Source organism: Petaurus breviceps, unplaced genomic scaffold (genome assembly GCF_028583685.1).
Source record: "Petaurus breviceps papuanus isolate PSGF00001 unplaced genomic scaffold, PetGlider_PUasm1.0 79, whole genome shotgun sequence".
NCBI classification, from domain to species: Eukaryota; Metazoa; Chordata; class Mammalia; order Diprotodontia; family Petauridae; genus Petaurus; species Petaurus breviceps.
In genome coordinates this window covers 9,219,654-9,225,908 of record NW_027186523.1, presented here as the reverse complement: position 1 = coordinate 9,225,908, position 6,255 = coordinate 9,219,654, and the positions used below count along the sequence as shown (strand labels likewise).

At 47.8% G+C, this 6,255-nt stretch overlaps 1 protein-coding gene and 1 long non-coding RNA gene across 4 annotated transcripts in view; one reads left to right on the top strand and one right to left on the bottom strand.

Moving 5' to 3' along the window:
• The window catches only part of LOC138175822 (trans-acting T-cell-specific transcription factor GATA-3), a 48,917-nt gene that overhangs the window by 23,976 nt on the left and 18,686 nt on the right, over window positions 1-6,255 (bottom strand). The window lies entirely within an intron of this gene.
• LOC138175824 (uncharacterized) overlaps window positions 2,998-6,255 on the top strand; it is a 4,867-nt gene continuing 1,609 nt past the window's right edge. The window contains exons 1-3 of the long non-coding RNA XR_011172098.1: window positions 2,998-3,122; window positions 3,570-3,658; window positions 5,066-5,153. This is a non-coding gene — a long non-coding RNA (uncharacterized lncRNA). The remainder of the gene's footprint in view (window positions 3,123-3,569; window positions 3,659-5,065; window positions 5,154-6,255) is intronic.

Genomic DNA, 6,255 nt, shown 5'->3' with positions numbered 1-6,255 from the left:
GTGGGGGGGTGGCTCCTCCTCTCTCGCCCTACCCCTCCTTTCTTTCCTCCCCCCCCCCCCTCCCCTCTCCTCCTTTTTTTTTTTTTTTTTTTTTTTTTTTACAGGGAATGCATTCTTTCTGAAAGTATCTGGACGGCGCCAGGCAGCTCAGTGTTCTCAGACAGCTGTGGCGCGACGCAACTTAAGGAGGTTCCAGTGTCATCAGCGCTGGAGGGGAGGAGCCTGTCATTGGATAAGGAGGGGACAGGATACTGAATACAAGGAAACTGCAACCCAAACCTACTCCTTTACTTTGCCACCATCCCCTCCCCCTACCACCCCCGCACTAGCCTTCTCCAAAATTCCCCCTCCCCCCTCCGGTGACCGGAAAGTATAGCCTGAATAGAGTCCACAAACTGAAAGTACTCGAGAAAGAGTTTTTAAATTATGTTAAGGCTTTAGGGGTGAGTGAAAGAATTGGTGCTCTGGCCCTTTAAACGTGTGGCATCCGATCCTGCTAATTCAAAATTGGGTTGTTAGTTTTATTAGGACCAGTGAAACCTGCCTATCCCATTCATAAAGTTAACTTATTCGGGAAAGGAAGAGATATACTTAAGAAATTTGGGGTAACTTATTTCTGTGAATGTATGTACACGTAAAATTGATGAGGAAACTAAAAATTTCAAAGTCTGTTGAAGTTTGCAATATCCTAAAATATCCAGATATCATCAAGTTAAGAAATGCACGTTTCTACTTCTATTTTCTTAATTTCCGTGTTATAAAAGATATCTTTCCATTTTCAGTAAGAAGCCCCTGAAAGTAGCGCCGGTCCAGTTGTTACAGACGTACTCTCCGAACCTAGTATTTATAATAAATGTTTTAGTTTGCCTTGCATAACAATATGCCTGGACGAAAACGGTGCTCAGGGGGAGAAACATCTCATTTATTCAACAGGATTGTGTGTGTGTGTGTGTGTGTGTGTGTGTGTGTGAGTGCGTGTGCGTGTGCGCGCGCGCGAAACAGCAAAGGGAATGTGGTTCCTGACACTACAGAACTTTTCCCACTTTTTTTTAGGGGTGTTTGTCTGTCCCTAACCCGCTCCTAATGCTTGCATATCTAACCAAAACTAGGAAGAGAGAGGGAGACCTTCCCCAAATAAATAATACTCCACAACTTAATCCTCCAGCTGTAAGACTGTCAGTGGAGTGAGGACCGGTCAGCAACACAGCAAAGCAAACTTTGAAGGCTTTAGCTACCAGTCTAAGAGCAAGAGCTAGCGAGGCTGGGGTGGGACAGGATTAGGAACTGGGGGGTGGGGCGAGGAGAAGAGTGGAGGGCAGGGGCGGAGTGTAAGGGAGAAAGAGACGCCTGGGCCAATAGAGAAAATGCAGGCTGAGGGGACTGGCGATAGATTCCGGTGATTGGCTGGCAGGGAGAGTTCGAACCACCTTTGCCTCTACTCAGTCCATTGAGCCACTGCATCCCCTAGCGGTGCTAAAACAGCAGCCCTGAGCTGAAATTGAGTAAAATGATGCTTAAGTTTAAAAGGGAAAGGGGTGGGGGGGGGGGGGGGGGGGGTGGAGGGAAGTAATATAAATAAAAGTAAAAGAAAAAAAAAGTTTCCTAGCCTTTTTACCTCCGACAAAGATTTTGGTGGAAAAATATAAACTCTAAATACACAGTATGCAAAAAAAAATTTATATTTGAGAATTGAGTAAGAGAAAAAATACGACACTGCACTTAAATGGAAATAGATGAGGGTGAAAGTAAATTCAGAAAGGATGGCTTTCTGCTAGACTACAGAAGCGTCTAGCTGGGAGTGGCAAACACCAATATTCAGCTTTTGAGAGATTCTATATTATGTTTAAAATCCTCCTGTAGTTTTCTGGAGAGGGAAATTGAAAAGTGTGTAGGACAGATCTAGAGATTTGGTGTTTCTTTGCCTTAAATCTATAATTCTGAAATCAAATTCCTGTTTAAAATTGTGATTCAATTTAAACCGGACACAGAAAAATGTCTTTAAAATTAATTAGCAAAGGTAACAATCCTCCAGGTTTCTCCTGAGTCCAGTTACCGCCTCTGTTTTATAACATTGGCCCAGTAAAAGAACATCGATTTTCCTGCCACTCTTTGACTATCTTTCTCTCTAGGGCCAGTCAAGTTGCCAGCATCTCTTGCTCATTGCGTTCTCCAAAGCGTTTAATTATTTAGTATATGTCTAACATACAACGGAACTAATTCCATAAACAAGAAAAGGAAAATAGACCTACATCCATTCCGTTAGTATTTAAAATTAGAAATGTAGAGGGAAGAAAAAAAGTTTCAAAAACAGTTCCTGGACCTAAATTCACTGGAGGTGGGGCGGGGTGGGGGTGGGGAATGCGAGGATGCTAGTATCTCATCCTAGCACAAAATCTCTCAAAAACAAAAAACCCCAGGCATGGAAATTCTATCCCCTTTAGAGAGAATTCGCAGCATCTCAAAGAGCAACCCACACTGCCCAGGAGATTGCTTCTGGGGAGAAAAGTGCTGACTCACGGATTTTTAAAATGTTTAATCGTAATATGGGATATAATGTAAATTTTCCTTCAGGTGATGGCGAGAGAGAACCTGGCTAACAAGAGAAACCAGAGTATCCGGAAGTTTCTCCGCTCCCCCCCCCCCACTTTGATGAGGGGGAAATAATGGAGAAAATGCATGCTAGGGGATTGGTTTAGTCCATTTGTTGTGTTTTAATGGCATGCTCGGTATCTGGTCGTATTCACATGGATACCCAACGCACAAAAAATGTGGCCCTAAGTCTCCCGCTTTACATCCAGGTAGATGGGCTACAAATTGGTTGGGGCGGCTGGAGGAGTGGGGGAGGTGGGAGGTAGATGCTCTCGGTAATGGAGCCAGCCGGGAGGAGGGTATTTAACATAGAATTCCCAGCCTGTCCGCCCCCTGTTCCCGGACTGACAGTGGGTAATTGGGGAAGAGGACGTTGCTCTTTTGATGGCCCGCGCCGGCCAGTCTAGCCGACGCCACACTGGGTTTGACGTCACAGGCCCAGCCCCAGAGCCAGGAGCAAGGGGCAGGGTGGGAAGGGGAGAAGCTGGGTGGATAAAGAGGAGGAAGGCCGAGGTCTGGGACCGGTCGGAGAGGTGGGGGTTGGAAGAGGGGAGGGGGGAAGGGAGGTAATGATCAGGGGCCAAAGAGAGGACTACAGATCGTGGCCTGAGGCTGGGAGCTGGGTTGAGGGGGTCTGGGCCACGCCAGGCGCCGGCCTGGCACGCTTCAGCTGCTGCGGCAGGCCCTGGCTTCCTTATGGGAGGGGGTGAAAGACAGAGGGAAGGGGGGTGGGTGGAATCCAGAGGAGAAAGGGTGGTCTCGGCTTTTCTTTTTATTATTTTTTTCTACCAGGTTCAATTTCTAGAACTTCCAGATATACGCGCGCCCACACCCACCTAAAAAAGGTTGATACTTCGCAGCGTTGTGTGCTCTGCCCCCTCTCACTCTGGCCAAGCGCCCCCCCCTCCCCCCCCCCCCCCCCCCCTGCTCCCTGCCACCCAGGCTGTCTCAGGCTAGTCTATCCTCTCTTCCCCCAGCAGCAGCCTGAATGTCTCAGCACCGGGGAAGGAGGATGCTACTGCTGTTGCCGCTTTACCTCGGCTGCTGTGAACCAGGCCTCTCAGCTAGGGTAAGGGGGCTTTGCAATGGGAGTGAGATTCATTGAACGCTTTGCCTAAGCGCACGTCGGAAACGCAGGGTTCCAGAGGGGAGGGAGCTTCACGTTGTCTTTGCTAGAAGGACCGTATGACGATCTGGACATCTGACAACCAGGAGAAATTAGGTGTACACCTAAAGTAATATTTGAAAGGGCCGAGCGTGTCCTTACGGGGAAAGGAGTTGAATAATTATAATGAAGACCAGCTTTCTTTTTGGGTGGAGTGAAAAGAAATATCCCCCCCCCTTTCCACAATTCTCCTGACCCAAAATAAGGGGACGGAAAACAGGCCAGAGGAATGTGCGAGCTTTGCAAAGAAATCTGACCTGAGGAGTGGGAGAAGGAGGAGGAAGACAAGGAGGAAGGAAAAAGCATCTCTCTATTCAAGAGGCTGGATTGGGAAAGAGGAGATAACCACTGTCGGAGTTGCCCAGCCCGAGTGGGCCGAATAGATTGATCGAGCTTCGGCTAGGTGCAAAACATAAGGGGAAAGGGTTAAGGGAATGGCCGGTAGAGGGGAATCAGAAAACTGGTCTCCCAAATCAAAAAGTTACCAATCGAGAGAAAGGGGAGTTATAGTAGCCTCGAACTGCCTAGAGCTATCATTTAAAGGTGTTTTCCTAAGAACTCTGAAAGGCGAAAAAACACGAGAAACAGTTCGATTTTTTTTTTCAAAACTGCAAAAATGCAAGTGAGCGAAAGAAACTAAGCCGGGCAATTTGGTTTTTGTGTCACTCCTATGTCTCCACCCGCAACCTCACCATCATCAGCACCTGACAGGCGTTCTTTTAAAAGGAAAATAAAACAAGGTTGGGAGCAATCCCCAAAGAGAGCTTAAGAGTGGAGTAAATTCAAAAGCTCGAAATTGGGGGGGAAGGGGCTAAAGGAGGAGGCAAAAATGAGTCTGAGGAGAGGAGCGGAGGAAATAGGGGAAGTCCCTTTTCTGGGTTTAAATCAATCATCATTTGCTGTTACCCATCAATAAAAATGGTGTGAACTGTCCGCTGTGGTTGTTTGTCTTGGAAGGAAACGGAATTAGCCAGTCTCTGGTGCCCTGGGCTGACCCGATTTGGCCAGGTTCGGTTCTTATTCTCTAGCCTCTCTACTCCTTTGGCCCCTTCTGCTCCTTATGTAGGTCTGAGTCTAGCCTCTTCGGCTTCTAATTGAGCATCTAGGGTTTTAATAGAGGCCATTGTTGGAGCAATTAGCTAGAGACAATAACTGGAGAAGAGCGTTTAATTCGATTTTAAGACAGGCTATGGCCTCAGCTTCTACCAGGGTTGTGTGGGGAGAGCTGGTTCAACAAACCTAGTAAGCAGATGGAAACAGAGGTAGGGGCGCTGGAAAAACGTGTTTTGTTTTTTTTTTTTACTTCCATAGACTTTCAACAATTCCTGGATTAGCCGAAGGTCCTTTCCACTGACTTTAGACCCCTTTCCCTCATCTTTTTTCATTGGGAGTCCGAAAGGTAAGGGGATAGAACAACTTTGGGGGATTTGGAGGAAGGGGGGGGGAGGAAAACTAGAAAGACTAAAATTTGGGGAGAAGAAGTGAAAAATCGGTCCCAGTAGGGAATGCGAAGGGATACTGTAGTTCAGGCAACGATTCTATCCTGCTTGGAAACGGGGCTTGTGACCCTGTAGCAGAAGTGATTTACAGTTATTCTAGTTTTAGGGGGAGAAGATGGATGCTGTTGTCCTGGATAGCTCGGTGTTACTAGGATGGTCACCCGCACCTGGTCTGAATTTCGTTCAGTCCCGAGGGGTTGAGAAGAGAAACCCCCTTTCTGGCACACACCCCTACTCTCTCTCGGTTCCAAGCTGTAACTCCCTACCCCCATCCTCAACGAGCGGATTAGGTTACGGTTGCCCGGCTGGGAGTTTTTACAGGGTACGAGAATAGTACAGGTAAAGCTGTATAAACAGCCTCCGGGCTGTCGAGCAGGAGGGTTATACAGGGGACACGGCCCAGGGTACGGGCGGCCGAGGCTTCTGCGGGGTCGGGCGCGCTCATACTAAGCCAATACGCTTAGGGTGTAGGAAGGATGGCCACCCAGTTGAGCTCGGAGGGAACAATGAAGGGAGTCCAAATTTCTGAGGCGTCTTTTCCCCTTTTCCCTTTCCCGGTTAAGCAGCACGCACCCGAATGGAGGACTTAAATCAAGGGGATACAGCTCGCTGCATGTGGGTGGGTAACACTGGTTTGGAGATTTGAAATAGAGCTAGACGGCTTTGTTATATCTCTACCCGAGGGTGTAACGGAGACGACTAAAATTTCGCCGGAAAATGGAAGATGATCTCTTGTGTCTGCGTGTGTGCGCGCGCGTGAGCCAAATGGAATCTTCAGGAACAGGAGGGGAAAGAATTTATCAAGTACACTGGTTTCCGATTCCCCAAAACTGCTCCTGTACCCTGCCTCGTTCTGAAATTAGCTATTGGTTTGGGGTGGTGTGTGGTTTTATTTACTCTTCTTTTTGCTTATTCATCTATCGCCGTTTGAAACTCGGAAGGAAACCCACCAGTGTGAGGAGGGACGGCAAGAGGCGGGGAGACTCAAAGAGAAGATGCACT